This window comes from Sabethes cyaneus, chromosome 2 (genome assembly GCF_943734655.1).
Source record: "Sabethes cyaneus chromosome 2, idSabCyanKW18_F2, whole genome shotgun sequence".
Taxonomy (NCBI): Eukaryota; Metazoa; Arthropoda; class Insecta; order Diptera; family Culicidae; genus Sabethes; species Sabethes cyaneus.
Genome location: NC_071354.1, coordinates 237,538,864 through 237,558,926, shown reverse-complemented (window position 1 = coordinate 237,558,926; position 20,063 = coordinate 237,538,864). Strand labels below are relative to the sequence as shown.

Sequence of the window (20,063 nt, the reverse complement as noted above, 5' to 3'; positions counted from 1 at the left end):
GATTTAATTTAGTATAAGATTTTATTCATGTAGACAATATTTTATGTCAGATGAAATATCCCTAATAAATAAATAAATAAATAAATAAATAAATAAATTAACCAAGGAGGGCAAGGCAAATGAGTAATTCACGCCATAAAGAGAGCTAGAGCAGTGTTTTTCAATAGACGATCAGCAGCATGAGCTATTTAATCAATGATATCTCCAAATGCACTGCCACTAGGTTTTGCCGGTATGGCTACTGTAACCGATTAGCTCTCGCGGGCTTTAGATCTCTATTAGTTTGCTGACATCTAATGAATTGTGTAAACTGGTTGTCTCTGAAGCTACCAAGTACACTCTAAATTAATGTTTTAGAATAAGCTCTATGAATCAACAATAAGCCTTTTCAAGGGCCATGCGGAACTTTGAATTATTTCATTTCTTCGCTTAGCAAAATAGTTTTTAACCAGGATCCTTCCTTATTAAATCAAAAAGAAACCCTTTCTGCAAATAAAGAAAAAGGTGATGCTATCTACTGGCTACAGTTCCTTAGGAGTTCAAAATATCAAAACCCGACGAGATTAATTATTTGTAAGGCGCTTGTACTTATCATAAGCTAGGCATTTATCAAAAATCTACTAATTGGCCTGAAGATTATTGAGGAATCACTACGGGTGAACAGTATCGCAAGCTTTTTGTAATCTGACCACTATTTTATTGCATCAACTTTACGTAGTCCTACGTTAAATAAGCGGTTGAGTCTTGAAAACAACTTTCTACTTTTTTCGATCTAACTCTTTAATAACGCTTCGTATGCCTTGCAAATGTTCTAAAAAATTGATAATCTAATTAAATTGCACATTTTTGTCGAAAATAGTAGAGCTCTATCTTTTTCCCTTTAGAAGCTATCACTGACTTTTTACCTTTGTTATACAATATAACAAAGGTTTAGGAATTGGTCGAAAAACACGATGTCGATCTGAGGCCCAGAGGGCCGTGTCACATATACCAATCGATCAGGTTCGACGAATGAGCAATGTCTGTGTGTGTGTGTGTGTGTGTGTGTATGTGTGTATGTGTGTGCGCTTCAATTTTCAATCGCCTATTTCTCGGAGATGGCTGAACCGATTCGTCTGCTATAACTTTTATTTGAAAGGTATTTTTATCTAGTATATCACTATTAAATGGTTTCGTGGTCTGACTTTTAGTTTAAAAGTTATAAGCAAAAATGTGAAAATTACGTGACACGATTTTCTCCGGAACCACATAACCGATTTCATCGATCTTAGTACCAAATAAAAGCTCTTACTATTGCTAAACTTCACGCCAATTTTTATTGAAAACAAACAAGTGGTTTAAAAGTTATTAATTTTGTGATAGACTTTACATATAAATACTAATTTACATGTCAGGCAATGTTTCGTCACTAAATGTAGACTTTTTCATGCGTTTTGGAGACAAAAATTTTTTCGCCATTTTTTCAAATTTTTTTCCGCCATTTGTCACAACTTTGCACTGTTGAAAATACAGATGAAGTGACAAAAACTGACAAATTATAGCACACACACATCAGATTGATGTCTTATCTCTCTTGTAGTGATATATTAACAATGCTAACTATTGACATTCAGCAGTAAACAGGTTTTGAAGACGAGGTATGATATATCATACGCTGGGTCATAATGGGTTAACCTTCCTTTTAAATGAAAAAAATTATGGGTCTCAGTTTTTTCAAAAACGTTTTCAAATCGGGGCAAATTTTTTTCTAGGTAGCACTTTTTGCTGTTAAACTGCTGTCAAGTTACACCGTCCTCCGTCAGAAAGAATGATGTATTAAAGTTAAAGAATACTTTGAATTGTTATCAATAAATTGTGAAATAAAGAAAAGAAAGTAGGCAATCTCTATGCTTCTCTTTAGAATTTATCTAAGTAGTGAATTTTAATTAGAGCGGAATCGGACAATCAAAGCAAATCCTTGGTGCTAAAAGCCGTTTTCGAAACTTGAACTGCAGTTTTTATTCGACCGACTTCGTAGCCAGCTGTTTGAGTACAGAAAAATTGCACGGCTAGTACTCCCAAGTAGCAACGTGAGTTTTATTGTACTCTTATGGTGGTCTTCAAGGGGGGCTTCGTAGCCGCAAGGTTACCGAGTCTGCTTTGACAAGTGAGTGGTCGTGGGTTCGAATCTTAGTAGAATCAAGCCATTTGATGTCAAGTGATTTTAGCATGGGTTTAATCTCAGGCCACCCCACCTCATTTACTTTTCCTTCATGCTGAATTCTAAATTTACCCACTCTTGACAGTGCAAAAGTCCCTCCTATAGTTAAGTGTACTGGTCAGAGGAACGAATGAGTCCCCTGACGGCTATAATATGGGATAGGCAGTGGCTGGGACTGGCAGTGAGCAATAAGTGGATAAAGTAGATCAAGCTTTGAAGAAAGGGTGAACCCCACAATACACACAAGCACGCATAAAATTTAATAAGCATATCACTCATTCAATAGCGATTATAGCAAAAAGAAATGCAGTGCAGGTCATACAGAAAACACCCGGGCGATATCACAATAGATCAACTATACTGGTCGCAGTGATGCGTCCACAAAGGAAAAAAATGGCGGTCTTCAAGACAAATTTTGGTCTTAAATGCCATCATTAGAGTGTAATAAAACTCAAATTGTTACTTGGGCTGAGATTCGCGACAGGCGATTGGCTTATTAGACCAGCGTCGTATTCCCAGAGATTGACACCTTCATAGACAAACTTATTAGCAGATATCCAACAAAGGTGTAAAGATGTTACGTGGCCAGAAAATAATAATCATTAGTCAAATGAGATCAGTAAAATTAAAGCGAATGAGCGTGCCAAAAAATTTCAGGACAACGCAACGGAATGTTGAAAAATGTTACATAAAATTAAGTAATAACAATTTACATAAATCAACGAATTCCACCTGCAGTTGCCGTTGAAATTGTGTACCAAGAAAGGATGGAACATTTTCTGCTGAAATTGAAAAACTGACAAATTAGTGGCGCGACGTTCATTGGCACCTTGTGCCTTTGAACTAATTTAATCTGTGACAGCAATGCGATCGTAAAGGTTATAATCTGTAATGATCTGTAAAGAACTGACAACAGGTTACTGATGCGATAAAGCAAACTAGATACCCTTAACCGGATTTGATGAATCCACATTGAAAGTTAATGCGTTAGAATATGTTTCATTAGAATATGTCCATTGCGATTTTAATATGAAGCTAAACAAGAGAATATTAAATAAAATGATAAAAGTTATTTGAAATCAGTCTAAATTTGAAGGGTCTTCAATGAAGCGACACATTTATTCAAGTATTCTATTTAGCCTTATTTCGCAAGTTTTATTCTCTAAGTAATTAAGCCCGAATTTCTACATTCCGTCAACACTCTACCGTGGTACTTACGCTTAAATTTCGAAATCAATAGTAACAAAAACAAACGGCACGATTGGTTAGCCTTGGGGCACCCCCCACACCGGGGCAACCGGCGCCACGCCATGGCATAGCACGGCGTGGCGGCGGCGGCGGCGGCGGTAATCAACCGGCAGTGCTGATTTAATTTAACTGAAACCGAGAGATCGCCCGAATGTGATCTATTTACTATGATAAACATTTACTTTGCATATTAATTACATCAGCTACCACCACCGTGTAGGCGGTGGTGGCAAGCAGCGGTGGGTGCCGCGTTGTGGCAGGCACTGTTTCGAAATCCGAGCTGTGCTCTGCCTTGTGCTTCCTCCCCTGAAGACCGATTGCGATTCCAAAAACGCGGGGGTGGCGTCGAAGGATTGGCTTTTGTGGTGTAGGCACCGAGAGGTGGGGGAGGATGGAGTGCAGTGGTGAATTTTGGTGAAATAATTAAATAACATCAGGTTGCTGTCGGCACGGTACGGCTGCGGGTTGCGGGTTGCGGGGAAAGGTACCGAACTAATCTGGAGAAAGGTTCCGAATGTCGTTGGATTTTGAATGAAATTAATTTTACGTAAACATGGCGTCATTGTCGTCGTCGTCGTCGTCGTTTTTGGCCTCTAAGAGAAGAGCCTCACGGTGAAAGTACAATGTGGCGCAGCTGACTTTCTCGGTTGATGGTTTTGGGGCTTTGGGATTCGGGTTGGATTTTGGGTTCGCGCGGAAACAAGGGGACGTGTTTAAATTTAGTTCGTTCAGTTGTGTGTTTAATTTAGCGAACCTTTTCTCTTTTCTATTAGGCAAAGCTAAGGGATAAGGGAAGCAGCAGAAGAGTGCATTTACATAAAAATGTTTTCGAAGCTAAAATGTTTTACAAATTTTGGTACCGCTCGGTTCTTGATTAGGAAAGGTAGTCCCAGGAGAGCTGAAGGCTACATGCGAAGGCGAAAGGATCTGAATGTCTTAGTCTCCTGAGAGGAGAGTGCCGAGCAGGCAGGCAGCGAGGCTTGCGTTCATAAAATGGAAATTCTGTTTTGCTGGTTTCAAAGAACGGGTCGATTTCGAGTTGTTATCCAGTGAATTCAAAAAGAAACGACAGTCCAAAAGAACATTGACCGGTCGGTCTTCGATTTGATTGGATGGGTCATAGCTGCAGAAGCTTTCCCCTTGAACACGAGCACAGCTCACTAGTTTCTGGCTAATTGTCAATTTGCTTACGAACTTTTCGAATCGACTAGCTTTCCACAGCTCAGCAGGATATTCCCCATCGATAAGCGTCACTATCTGGTGCAAAAAGAGGAAAACAAGAGATCCGGAGTGCTGTTTTTTGTTCAACCAGCATAAAATATAAATAACGCACATGCCATGCCAACAAATTGTTGTACGGTGGGTGGTAAAAAAATGACCGGAAAAGATTTTCATATAAAATAAAAGTCAACCACACAGCTACAGTGCAGTGGTTGGCTGGTTTAGTTCTTAAAACTTTGGGAGAAGATCGGAATATTTAGCACTGTGCGGTTCCACAACCCAAAGGAAGAATGCTTCTGAAATGAGCGTTTATTCCGAAGACTTGGTGAGCTTGGAATGGAAATCAAAACAGCAACAGCAAACACACAGAGCTACGGAATGAAAAACTCTTCGTATACAAATAAAGAAATTTGCATAAATATGTTATAAAAGAAGCTTAAAAAACAACGAAACAGATAACAGAAATAAAACTCAGTGCCATGGTTTCCATCTTCAATTTTTTTTTGTTTCGCCGCTTTCGAGTCTGAACCTGAGTGGGTGGGCAGAACCGGGTGGCGAATTTATATTCATAAATGTGTAGGTGAAAGTGTTTTGACAGGCTGGGAGAGTTGGGTGGGCTGGAAGAAGGAGGAGGAGGACCATTTTTGCCCAGTCAGTAGGCCAGGTCCAGCCGAATTCATACCCCTGCTTTAGCTGCTGCCACTGCTGCTGCTGACCGGCTTTCGAGCTGATGCTGCAAGGACTGCACAAAAAGCCTGGCCCAGGCTTGGCCATCAGCAACGGGGCGTGGGGTGAGGAGAACCGCCGGAGCTTTGAATAACAGAGAATTTTAATTTTTAATCCATTTTTATGCCTTTTGCCACTGGGGATCGTGCTGAGATCGAGCGAGAGGCGAAAGAGAGACACACGGTGTGTTTGTGTGCGTCTGAAAGCGATAGATATATAATGGCTGTCTGTTCCAATTTCTGTCGAACCAACGTTTTTCTCGGCTGCTGGGATTGAAAAATTTATGCGTGATAATTTTTGTCTACACAATCTCCGATTATATTTGATGCAGTCGACAGTTTTTGGGCCATTCATAGCACACCAGCAGATTCCGTAAGTTGTGATGGTTCGAATAACACATCGCATAGAAAAACTTTCAAGGTTCGGTATCGATTCCAAATACAAAAAAAAATCAAATCGAAATCAACACTAGCGTATCAAGACATAAACAAAAGGTGGGACAGCTTTCAGAAGAATGTTTCGACGCGGAAAATCAAGTAATTGCAGGATGGCGAGTTATTACTTATCACAAAAAATACCGGCAGATTAGGTTGAAAACTCCGGACTTTCAGGTGCAATTAGCTTTAACACCGAACTAGAGACCCAGCTAGCATTTTTATTTGTATAAAAAAGTTAAAAATCAGCATTACTTACATATATACATGCTGATAAATCGTATTTGATGCGCAAAATTGGCATATCCGCGGTATTTTGGGGGCGATTTACGTGATGAGGAATAAATATACAAGTATCATCTATACGTTAATATCCGATTAAGCTCGACCCGCTCCGTAGTGCTATATGATGTTGTGCTGAATATCGTATGTATGTCAGCTATTATCATTATATACGAGTGAAAATCAACTTGGGCGGACTTTATTAAGCTTTAATTACGATTCCATATTTGTTAAGAGTTATTTACGATAATTTTCGGTTATTGCTTTGGTGCTAGCTGGGAATTGGACTAGGAATTAGACTTGGAACTGGATTAGAAATTGGACTTGAAATCGGACTTGACATTGGACATTAAATAAGCCTTGAATTTTAACTAATTTGTTGTTATTAATATATGTTGTTATTAATATATTTTAAACGCCAGGCATTCATTCGAGTCCTTATTTTAACTAATTTGAGCTGAATGTGAAGCTTTACTTCATATTGAACTGAAAATTTGATGTGATATTAGCTTTAAAATTAAACTCGAAATTGAACCTAAAATTGGACTTAAAATTCGACATAAATTGGAATTAAATTGGACTAGAGACAAGACTTCGAATTACATTTGAAATTAGACTTAAAATTGGAATTCAAATTCTATCTAAAATTGAACTTAGAATCAGAATTTAGATTTGACTAAAATCGAACCTACAATTGGAATCAAATCAGATTTGAAATTGGGTTCAAAATCAGAGACGCAATTGAACATTGAGCTTGAAATTAAGACATTGGACATTAAATAAGCCTTGAATTTTAACTAATTTTTTGTTGTTGTTACTAATATATTAGGACTTTTTAAACGCTAGGCATTCATTCGAGTCCTTATTTAAACTAATTTGAGCTTGCAGCTTTACTTCATATTGAACTGAAAATTTGACTTAAAATTAGATTTGAAATTAATTGATTTAATTCGAAATTGAACTTAAAATTGGACTTGACATTCAACATAAATTGGAATTCAAATTCTACCTAAAATTGGACTTAGAATCAGAGTTTAGATTTGACTGAAATTGAACCTACAGTTGGAATCAAATTAGACTTGAAATTGGGTTTGAAATCAGGAATGCAATTGAACTTAAACTTAAGACATTGGACATTAAATTAGACTTGAATTTGGACTAAGCTTTGAAGCTTTACTTTAAACCGTATAGGCAAGAACCCGACGGTAGACACGAAGTTTTACTTGAAATCAGGATTAACATTTTTCGTCTGCAGTATTATTCTTACACACGTTTTACCTCTTTTTTGTTACGTTTTTTCCTCTTTTTTAATTCTGTTTTTCACATTTGTTCCATTTTTTCTCTTCTTCTGTACAGTTTTCTGGGCTTTCGGTCTTACGTTTCTTCCTCTTTTTGTCTCGTTTTCCTTTTTTTGTTCCGTGTTTCCTCTTTTATGGCTACGATTTTCTTTGTTTCTTGTCTCATTTTTCTTATTTTCAGTTCTGTTTTTTCTCATGTTTTTTACTCGCTTTTTCCCCATTTTCTTTCCTGTTTTCGTCTTTTCTATTCTCTTTTTCCCTTTTTTTATTTCCAGCTTTCATCTTTTTCTGACTCTTTTTGTCCCCTTTCCTTCTCATTTTTTGCCCTCATTTGTTCCATTCTTCCTCTTTTCGATATCCCAGTTTTTGCCTTTTCTGTCATGGGTTATTCTGTTTTTTCAGTTTGTCCTGTTTCAGGTCTTCTCCTCTTTCGTTTTGAATTTTTCTTAAGTTCGTTTTGCCTGTTCACGTTTTTTATTTTTTTCTGTCTCCATTCTCCCATTTTTTGTCCCATTTTTTGTCCCATCTTTCTCCTTTTATTTTCCGTTTGATCCCTTTTTCCCGTCTTCCTCGTTTCCTCTACCGGTTTTCTATTTTATCTCTCGCCATTCTACTTTTGCTTCGTCTTGCTTTGCGTTCCGTATTTTTGTTTGGTTTTCCCTCTTTTCCTCTTGTTCTATTTTTTCTTTTCCTGTCCCGTTTTTTGCTCACGTTTCCTGAGTCCTGGTTTTCCGTCTCCATTTTCATCTCTTTTCTTTCGTTTTTCCTCGCTTTCAGGCCCTAATTTTTCTGTTTAACTTTTTGTCATTTTCTGTTTCGTTTCGGCTTTTTAATATTTATCGGTCACGGTTTCGTCGTGTTTCGTTTTTGACTATTCCGTTCTTTTTTTTATTATGTCCTACTTTTCTCCCCTTTCTGTTTTCATTGTTTTCCTTTTCCGTTTTATCCCTTTTTGTCTTGCATATCCAGTCCAGTTTTTCCTCCTATTCTGTTTTCTTTCTCCATTTCATAACCCCCGTATTTGTTTATTTTCTTTTCTATTTTCTATATTCTATTTTCTTCCGTTTCGGTCCCCATTTTTCCATTTCTATTTCTCTTTTTTTATCCCGTTTTTTGCCTTTTCGGTCCAGTTTATCTTCATTTTCTTCGTTTTTTCACGCTATTCCTTTATTTTCCTCTCGTATTTTTATACTTTTCTCTTATTTTCTCTCCATTTTCCACGTTTTTCCTCGTTTTGCCTTTCTGTTCCATTTTTGTTTCTTTCCCAGTTCCGTCTGGCCACTTATTGTCACGTTTTTTTCTTTTTTTTTCTGTACCGTTTTGCCATTCGCTCTTATGTTTCTTCTACTTTTCCTTTTCCTCTTGTTTTCCTATTTTTCTCCCGTGTTTCCTGTTTCATTGTTACCTTCTTTGTTACCTGTTTCATTTTTCTTATTTACAATTCTGTTTTTATAGTGTATTACATTCGTTTTTTTGCTGTTTTCTTTCCAATTTTCGTCTGTTCTCTTCACTTTTTTCTTTTTTTTCTTTTACAGTTTTCATATTTTTCAACTCTTTTTGTCTTTTTGTATTTTCATTCGTTTTTCGTCTTCGTCTGTTTCATTTTTCCTCTTTTTGATGTAACATTTTTTCGTTTTTCTGTCATATTTATTCAGCTTTTTTCCCTTTCTCTTCTTGCTTTCCATTTTATCACCCATTCAAGGTTTTTCAATTTAACAATTTTTCATTAGTCCGTTTTTTCTGTTTTTTTCGTTTTTTTCTATCCCATTTTCACGTTTTTCGTCCTATCTTTCTGCTTTTCTGTCCAGTTAGATCCCATTTTCTCATTTTCCTCGTTTACTCTACCGTTTCTATTTTCTCTCGCGATTCTTCACTTGGTATCTCTTGTTTTATGTTCCGTTTCTTTCTTGTTTCGTTTGCCCTCTTTTCCTCTCTCGTTTTTTCCTTGTTTATGTGCGCGGTTTCCTCTTGTTGTCATTTTTTTCGTGTCCCGTTTTTGCCCTCATTTTCTGGGTGTTGATTTTCTCTCTCCGTTTTCTTCCGTTTTTCCTTGCTTCCAGACCCGTTTTTCTCTTTTTTTGTCATTTTCTGTTCCATTTTGACCGTGTTCTTTTTTCGGTCCAGGTTTTCGTTTTTCTAACCAGTTTTTCGTTTTCGTCTGCTCCATTTTTCATCATATTTTATCCCTCTTCTCTCTCCTTTCTGTCATGTGCTATTTTCTCCTCCGTGTTATCATTTTTGTGCTCCATTTTAATTTTTTTTCTGTCCAGTTTCTACTTTTTATCTGTTCTCTTCCTCCATTTTCCTGCTCCTATATTTTCTTCTTTTGTAATCTTATATTTGTATCCCTTTTCTTCATTTCTATTTCTCCTCTTTTGTCCCATTTTTCTCCATTTCTGTCCAGTTTATCTTCATTTTATTCGTTTTCTATGCATTAGCTTTTCTATATTTTCCCTCATTTTTCTTCTTTTCTCTTCCGTTCTTCATCTTTTTCGTTCCTTGATTTGTGTTTCGTGTTCTTGTTTCGTTTTCCCTCTTTTCCTTTTTTGTTTTCCTTTTTCCTATGCGCCATTCCTCTTGTTTTCTTTTCCTGTTACATTTTTTACCCACGTTTCCTGAGTCTTTTCTTTCTTTCTTCGCTGTCGTCTCTTTTCTTCCATTTTTACTCGTTTTCATACCCATTTTTCCACTTTTTCTGTCTGGTTTTCGGTCATTAGCTGTTCCTTTCAGACTTTTTTCTTCTTTTCGGTCCCGGTTTTCGTCTTTTTTCGTTTTTATATCCAGTTTTTTTTTGTTTTCGTCTGTTCCATTCTTCATCTTATTATATCCTGCTTTTCTTTCCTTTCTGTCACGTTCTAATTTTTTTCGTTTCATCCCTTATGTCTTCCGTTTCTATTTCTGCTTCTTCTATCCAATGTTTCCTCTTTTTCAGTTCTATTTCACCATTTTCCGGTTCTTGTATTTTCTTCTTTTGTTTTTTTTCATCTGTATTCCCTTTTTTGCATTTCTATTCCAGTTTTTTCTCCACTACTAACCCGTTTACCGTAGTTTTTTTCTCGTTTTCTTCGTTTTCCTTATACTTTTCCCTTATTTTCTCTCATTTTTTATCTCTTTTCTTACGTTTTTGGCCTCTTTCTTTACAGCCTTCACGTTTTTTCCACATTTTGCCTCATTTTCCATCCCATTTTTAATCGGGGCCTGCCACAAAAGACGATCATTAAGACTGTCGCAGTGGCCTTTTAACCCATTCAAAAAAATCCCATTTTCTACTTTCAATTGTTTTCCCCTTTTTATGACCCGCTTTCCCTCCCATTCGTCACGATTTTTCTTGTGTTTATGCTTATTTTTATTCTTTTTCTGTCTTGTTTGTCCAGGAAAACCGAGTTTTTTAGAAGAATAAAGGTTATGTAATAAAAATTTAACAATATAAATTAAGCATAAGATTTGACAAAGAAAAAAATGTTCCAAAACGTGACAGAACATAATTTTCCTACCATTCTTCGAAGTTTTCCATCATCACTTTACTTAGAATTAGACTTAAAAATGGAAATGAATAGATTTTGAATTGTACCTAAAATTAGACTTGAAATTGGTCTTTAAACTATACTTAAAATCACGGTTGAAATTAGACTAGCATCGTACCTCGAAGGCAACTAGGCGATTAAAATGGATGGACTTGGAATCGGTGATCAAATTGAACATGAGATTAGAATTGATTTTGAACTTGAAATTTACGGGCTTGAAACTGGAATTATTTTTGTAATTGCACATTTACTTATCGCAAAAATAGTGGTCGATTAAATAAAAAACTGCGTACTTCTGAGCTTTTTTTACACTAAATTTTACAGAGAAGGTGGCACGTGCCCCAGTATGCCCCGGCCTGGGCACGCCAGTGGGAGCCAACATTTACACGCCAATTTTCGGGTGATTCGAAAATAATTCCATTTTAAAGATATCAGATCGTAGTCAAGATCCGAAGGCAGCGTAAAAAAATCCTCTCAATTGCCGCACTAACATTTCCATTTGAATAGTTACAGGCAGGCATTAAACCGCCGTTCATAGGACCACAAATTGAGCGGACAAAAAATTACTTTCGCATCGAGCGAGCGCCTGAAACGTGGAACAATTCCGAAACTTAAAAGAAAACAATCCAGCAAGCACCGAGCACATTCACACTCACTAGCAAAACATTTCAATTTGGCATCGTCTTTCGAAGCGGAAGGAGAAGAGATTTCCTCTGCTATCCTATCCTCCTATAGGGTTTCGGCTGCAGTGTGCGAAATCAACCGACCGAAATTTCACCAGAACACCGAAAAAAGGACGATTCCTTCCATGGACATTATAGCTTGCTCGAGCAGAGCGAGAACGAAACTAAAAAAAAGGAAAACAAAACGACAATGCAGTGAGTCAAAGAAAACATTTCTTTCCCTTCGGATTCACCCTTTCTTATCATTCAGCAGGACGGAAAATCCTTTCGAGCACCAAATTTATTCAGACGCACTGCAATCGGGACGCAGGAACCGGGACGGAAGAAGACAAGCAGTTTGGACGGGTTGATGCTTCGTTTTTTCTGTGCTATTTAATTATTTACGAACGATTTGAATTTGAATTCGGCACTGAACCGAAAACGGAGAAAGGCACAACTTTTCCTTCGGTTCCGAACGCTTGCTCGCTTATGGATGGGTGTCGAAGTGTCGAAGGAAAAACATAACCTCACACTTTACCTACCACCCGGTTCCGTGCCGTACCCTTTCCATCCGGTTCTTCCGAATCGGAGCAATTCGCATGAGATGCGTGTGCTGTTGTGTAGAGTTTAGTTGCTTGCTACCTCTATGCTAGTGATACCCATTCCTCCGCCGCGCCGGTGCGGTGCGACGATCCGAGCGCAGAGTGTTTCAATTTCAAAAGCATTCACGACGGTGGGGAAAATTTATGAATTGTGAAAATGGAAAATCAAGCCCCATTTGAACGGGGGGCCAGCTGAGCTGCGCTGAGCGAGCTGGGAAATTTGTTCATCCTTTATCGTTGTCGATCTTGCTGGCTTGCTCGCTGATGATGTCGTGCCACGGAGAAGTTCTGTAACGAAAGCCCGAGACCGAGACAGATTCAAAAAGGGGAAAGACAGAGATAGAACGCAAATTTTTACCATCAACTTTTTTATGTCTCTTCAGCACAGGGTCTCCGACGGTTTATCGCCGAGTCTTGGTTGGTTGTTTGAATAGTTGCTCGCCTCCCGGTATGGTTGGGGATGGTTCCGTGGAAAACGGAGAGGAAAGTTTGTTGTTTTTCATCTCATCGACACAACGACGGTGGAGGGAAATTGGTCGGCGAAAGTTTTACGTGCAAAGTTTACATTCTTGCGACGACGACGACGACGACGTCGACGGAACGGATTGACTTCTGTTTTGCTGCGAAGGTGGCAAAATTGGATTTGTTTCTGGTAGATTAAAAGAAAAACAAAAAATCAAAATTACAAACACAACCTGCACAGAGCTGAAGTGTTGTTACCAAATATGATTATACGGAATAGATCCGATTTTTATAAAGATGTTCAAAAACCTGTTAGTTGTCCGAGTAAATCAAAAAATTGTTTGGTACTATGAGAATGTAAAGATTTGAGTGGTCTCAACTTAATTAAGCCCTTTAAAACAGAATAAAAATTTAAATGTCTAGATATTTTATGAATTTAATTTTAGTGCATGCCTCGAATTCTTCTTTAATATCCCTAACTCCTGCTTTTTCTTACTCAACTTTTTGCTTTGCGACCGCGATAACTATAGAGTATGTAAAAACTAACTCTTCGTGCGCAAAATGAGCGCAAGAACAGGCGAGACTTTTTCCCGTGAGCTCGTTCATCCTTGTAAATCCAGTTCAGACTTCAAAGTATAGCGCAATCATGCCAATACTGTTAGAATGCTGATTTTTTTCCGTACCGAGCCATTGTTAGAATCTCTAAATAAACGAACTATTTATATTTATTTCGAATCTTGGTTTGCTGTAAATAATCTCGTTCAAGTCAATAAAATATGCGCTGCGTTGCAATTAAAGTTGCCCAGCAAAAGGCTAAGAATTTCGTAGGCGACTAAAAGAGGCAACCCAACATTTTAAACAGTGGTCAGTTTTTAAGAGCGGCGGATGATTTTATGGTTCGAAAAATCTTGAGATCATCAGCAAACGTCATTAACGAACAAAATTATAGATCCTAACGTACTACCTTGAAGCACTCTACTGGGCGCGCGTAATTTGACGATTGCAATATGGGCGGTCAAGTATGAAACTCAATTGCCTTTATTACCCGGAAGTTTTTAAAATCGGCAATGGTCGCTCAATGACCTCAAATGCGAGGACGGCTTGTCTTTTATTTTGGATGGGAAAACTAAAAATTTCTTGAAAATGATCCACAGGGGCCTGGGAGGAGAAGTGTGTTCAAATCCGGTTATAATTGGCGATTGGTCGATATTGAGTCTCGGTGCCGTACATGCGAGAAACACATCATTCTTCTTTGTTCGTAATCCTCGAACATTCTGGTAGTATATCGTAAATCAGAGAATTTTCGTTTGACGTTTTAGCCAAATTGTGCAAAGTTTTAGTGATAAGTCGTTGCTTCTTTTACACGAATATTCTAAACAACAATTTGCACTATATTATAGTCTTATTAACTGGTGTGCCCAGGCTGGGACCCACTGGGGCACTTAGCCTATTCTCTCTAACAGATTTATTTCAAAACAAAAAAATTTCAAAATGTAATCCGGAAGTTAGAAGAATTTAATTTGCTTATCCGCTATTCTTTCAAGTAACTAAATTAATATCATAAAAAATTGGCCAGTTTAAGGGTCAATTTAACTCTAATTTAATCTAAATTCAAATCCATTTTTAGATCCAACTTTAATCTATTTTCTAGTCTACTTTCACATGTAATTGCACTTCCGATATCAACTGTCCAACATCAACAATAAATTTCGCCGTTTGATTTTTGTGTAAAATTTTAACATTTAGCTCTAAGTTTTTGACTTTTGATGTCTGAAGTTCAACTTTTGTCTCTCAAGTTTTGACATTTGAGTTTCGACTTTTGGTGACTCTTGACAATTTGTGTTTGACTTTTGAATTTCAATTTTTGTCATGTGACTTTCCACGAATCTTTTCAAAAGGATCTAAGTGTGCGCGTCTCTTCTTTATCGCCTATTACAGCAATGCAAACGCACTGTAACCAGGCAACTTTGCATGAATGCCAGTTGCTGGCGTTATTAGCTAGCTAATCACTAAGAAAAGTTTCATTGAAATGCATCTACATATGTTGCTATAATCGAAATCGAAAGAGAATGGCACCAAAGACAGTCTCTCAATACAACTTAGTTCCTTTTAAATAGTTACGCGAGACTTTTGGCTTTAACTTTCGACTTTTGGCTTTTGACTTTCAACCTTCGGCTTCTGTGTGTTCACTTTCAACTAATATTCTGATTTATGTGTTTTCAATTTTTGTTTTTAAAGTCCAATTTTCACTCCGATTTTAGGCTCAATTTTAATTTCAATTAGATTTTAGGTATTATTTCAAGTCCAATTCCATGACTCATTGCAGGTCCAATTTCATGTCTAATTCAAAGCCCAATTTCAATCCTAAATTTATTAATGTTGCAAATCGAGCGAAAAACCAATGATGCCTACCCGTACCCGAGTGAGCGTGAAAAGCAGAGCATCCAACGCTTAATGTACTGACGCAAGCGTACGACAATCAACCCTGCAGACCAGAATTGCGAAGCCCACACTCGAGTGGTCTAATTTTCTCCTTCTAACGAACACGCCGGCATAAACATTCCTTTCGGACTCTCGCTCTTATTAATTCATGCTCTGCGTCGAGTTTTTGCGAGTGTGTATTTAGCTAACAGTTACGGTCGTCACCCTCGTTCATCATTACGGCCCGAGCTGCTGATATCGGTTATTTGTGAGGTCTCACACTCTCACCCGTGAGTAGAATTGCTGGTGTAAAAGTTGAATGCAATGCTTCTCATGCTCTCTCGCGTGAGAAAAGGCATCATTGACTTCTCGCGCTCGATTTGCAGCATTGGTTCAGACACTCTGCAAACGACATACTCGCGAGACTACAGTCTCGTAGCGTAGCGGTGCGCAGCCCGCTCACGAAACTAACAGCTAGTGAGCTGCTTGCAGCCCGCGTGCATAAATGGGATATATGGCTGCAGATTTTGCTTTATCTCTTCTTTTATTCATTATTCTACACCCCTTTCTTACACGCGGCAAGAGAACTGGTTGCAATGACAAGCGAGACCCAAGACCGTGGTTGATAGCTAAATCACACACTCTAGCTCGTCGCAGGTCATGAAAAAATAAGAAAGAGAGGGAGATGCTCATACTGGTGTGTTCGTTAGAACGAGTACGCGTGTGTGATAAATTAAGACTTCACGCATGTGGGCTTTGCAACACTAAAATTTATGTCCAGCTTGAGCTTGAAGTTTCACTTAAAATTCAACTAGAAGTTGGAAGAATTCAACTAGACTCATATTGTCGCTATTGAAAGGCGAATGTTCAACGCAACGGGATGCAAATTCAAAACAAGCCTCTGAAATAAAGAACCAAATCAAATCAGGGAAAAATATCTAACGGCAGCCCACTACTGTTAAGGTACGTTAAAGTATTCTCGTTTTAATTGGCTGTCAGTCTATTAATAGTAGAACAGATTTTGTGATCTTTCCAACGTTTCAACTGTGTATTTCTGTCTTCTTCAGGGTTTGCTACAATGTGTTACATGTTCGGTCTGTTTTAAAATATTTTTTAATTATACGTAGAAAGCTTTTCCGAAAGTTTCTAGACGTAGTCAATATCGGAGTAGTGGTTAGCATTCACGCCTCTTAGGTCGAGGACCCAGGTTCAAATCCTAACTCTGCGGAAGTTACGAATGACCTAAGCTGTAAAAGTAACTGTCTATATCTATACCTATAAAAATGGATTTTTGTCTGTCCGTATGTTCCTTATAGAATCGAGAACTACTGGACCGATCAGCGTGAAAATTTGCACGCAGGAGTTTTTGTGGCCGGGGAAGGTTTTTTCTTATAGTTAGAGACTCCTCTCCTTATGAGGGAGGACTCATATACAAATGAAATACAAATTTCTGCATATCTCGAGAACTCGGGTTGTGGATGCATGAATATTTTTTATGATGGTATGAGACCCCTCACCCCTGTGGTAGGGGGATAAGGATTCTCATACAAATAAAACAAATTTTTGCGTAGCTCAAAAACTAATCGAACTCGAGAAATTTTAGAGTCTTCCGTAAAACATTAGTTTGTTATTGACTAAAATGTGATCTAAAAGTTGTTATTGACTAAAACGAAAATGTGGTCAGAAAAAATTTAAAGTAGGAGAGTTCTTGAGATATGTATTAAAGTTGAAATTTTGCTTATAGAAAAAAAAATACATGCACATAAATACAAATTTCTCCAGGTGCGGTGCACCAATTTCAAGTCTCTTTCTTCCATATTAAAGAGGAGAAAATCTGCTACAGATTAGTCGAACTTCATTTTTGTGTAAGAATAATAGTACTGTAGATATTTGAGAATTTGTTCACAACAAAACAAAAAAGAACGCATTTTTTTGGAATAATTTCAACTTTGTCAAAGGTTTTAGACATGATTAACGCATTTCAAAAATTTCATTATGTGTGGGTCCTAAACAATCGGTTGAAAATTGTAGAAGTCATGACCATTTTACTGAAAGAGTAATGTTTGCGCATTTAAATATCATACTCTTGCAAACACCCCCTTACTTTAAGCTTTTACCCTCGTACTTGTCCACATGCCACAAATATACCTCTCCCAACGTCCCCCCCTCTCTCTCTTTCTCTATCTCTTTCCTCTCTTTATTTTTCAAACACACACTCATCAACATTACGGTCGGAGCAAATTTTCCAATTATGTTTAACTGTATTTTATTATATGTGGAGCCATTTGACTCATGCTTGGTATATTTAGTATATATTTATTCACATACTTGTAGCATGGGCTACGGGAAACGAGGATTATTTGAATCCCTGATGTAGTAATAGGATACCAGATGAACCGTTTCTTTTCAAAAGATGACGCTTTTATCAAAATTTGTCGGTTACCTATGTTTACCAGCCTAAACAATACCTAATCTAGTATTATCTAATTTTCATAACTTCTGCCTAACTTTAATAAAAAAAAAAATTTCCTATACTTCTCCATTGCAGCTTACTATCATTCTTCCGGGAGCCCGGGAAGGTGATTTTGATACCGTGCGAGAGTCGGGAGCTGAATATTTTTGCGACATTTCAATTTAAAGAAATTTAATTTCGTGACATGGACGCGATAAACAAAAACAATATTTACCAACTATTTGTTGGTTCAAACGTCAAAGGTTATACCGCCTTTAACGGTAAACACAAAAGAAACAGAGATGAAAGAGAGCGTGCTGTTGCCAAGCTGAGTAAAGTTTTTGTTGCGCAAAATTGGATTGTTTTCAATATGTACAATATGCGTTACCAAGCAACGACATTTGTTGTATTTAACAGGGACACATTGACAGTTTCAAGCATATTTTCACACATGACGCATGATGAAACACTAGCGCTAACTTCTGTTTTTCATATTCAGAAACTAGAGGCGGTATCCTATACAGTCTTCAAACTCTGCTTAATGCTGTCTATGAACAAACGCTATTCAGCTGGGTCATAGGGCTCACCTATGGCCCCTTTACATCAAAACAATAACTTCGAATAGCCCCTTTATATCCAAACACTAACAAGCATTGTCTTAATTGGCATAACATTTATCGAATCGCTTGTCATGATCAATATAAATGGACATGCAAATGGAAACGCAGTTTTCAATGAAGCAGTGAAATTAACCCGGGTTGTAAAAATATAGTTTCCACAGGCCTAACAGAGTTTCTGTGGATTATTTTCACGTTTAAACTCATGCTTTGTTACGCTCATTTTTCTTACTGTTCTTACTATTTTCACAGTTGTTACTATTAAGAATTCAATTCTCTTCAAGCATGATCATGAGCAAGATATTCAAATGCGCAAATATTACTGTTTTAGTAAAATGGTCATAACTTCTACTATTTTCAACCGATTGTTATCATTAACCCCATGATTTCTTTGTTTTTTATTGGCCTTTAAGACCCATATGAAACGAAGTTTTTGAAATGCGTTAATCTTGTCTAAAATCTTTGATAAAGTTGAAATTATTCCAAAAAATGCGTTCTTTTTTGTTTTGTTGAGAACAAATTCTCAAATATCTACAGTACTATTATTCTTACAGAAAAATGAACTTCAACTAATCGATAGCAAATTTTCTCCTCTTCAATATGGAAAAAAGAGATTTGAAATTGGTGCATCGCACCCGGAGAAATTTGAATTTTTGTGCATGTACTTTCTTTCTTTAAGCAAAATTTCAACTTTAATGTATATCTCAAGAACTATCCTACTTTAAATTTTTCTGACCACATTTTGGGATTCAGCGGCTTATTTTACTTGAAAAATCACCTTCAGCTTACTGAGTTCACGCTTTTTGTTTTATTTTGTTAACTAGTATATTTTCACTCTCAGCAGGAAAATAAAACCACCCAAATCAACCGTAAGCAACCGTGACCGGAACACTGTTCCTTCGCCGTGTCGTGGATGTGCTGCTAACTTCCCGGACCCCACCGCCGCACCGCCGCGGCACGAAACCGTCGTAAATTAAACAAATAAAACAATTTGTAAAGTTTCTCGTGTGTAACAGTGGAAGCTACGACGACGACGTGCAGCAGGCAAGCAAGCAAGCGTCAGAAAGTAATGATTAAATGCCATAATGAGATAGAGACAACAATATAAAGAGAAAGAACTTCCAACAAGGCGCAGTTTAAGTGTTTGTAAACAATTCATCTTCCTACACGTTGTATACACGGTGTGTAGTCGTCGGTGATGCGAGGTTCGTTGCCTCTTGGCCGGGGTGGCGGATGTCCATGAGGTGTCCAGCGGGCCTACCTACTTATGGCGATGGATGCCGATGGCGTTCAAGAGCGGTGTCGATAATGAGCGAGGTAAACACGGTGCTTCTTTTCCGACTCGTTGCTACAGGTCAGGTTGGTGTCGAAGCATTTTGCTTGATATAACCCTCATCCTGACTCTATTTATTTAAACGGCACTTGTTCAGTACAGTTGTTTTCAATATTCCCTGAGAGGGCTTTCGTATTGGTTTTAAATTAAGAGACTATTTCAAGTGCCCGACTGCTGCTGGCCGGTGAAACAGCGATAAATCGCTGGAAAATATTGAATGACACTGCGTTGTGTTTGTCTTCTTGAGTATCACTGACTATGGAATAGAATTCACTCCGCCTGTCGGTCGCTGTCGGTTCCCATCATCATTGCAACTGAAGGAAGGTTCTTTCCGTCGTGAACTGTGGCTGATGGTATTAAATAACGGATTATTAACGCATCGCCTCAGTTGTCGATGACTAAAGATATATATTTTGGATGTTTTCCACTCACATGGTCTTGCAGCTCACTTGCACAGTGGTGCCCATTGCCTGGCTGGCGGATAGAACGGGTGACGAAATCCGCATGTAAAACGTGTTCTGCATGTTTACTATCGTTAATAGTTTTTGAAATCGCGTTTCAACACTCGCTTCATATTCTAC

The 20,063-nt window shown here is 37.8% G+C and overlaps 1 protein-coding gene across 1 annotated transcript in view; it reads right to left on the bottom strand.

Moving 5' to 3' along the window:
• LOC128735039 (homeobox protein PKNOX1-like) overlaps window positions 1–20,063 on the bottom strand; it is a 195,857-nt gene that overhangs the window by 85,521 nt on the left and 90,273 nt on the right. The window lies entirely within an intron of this gene.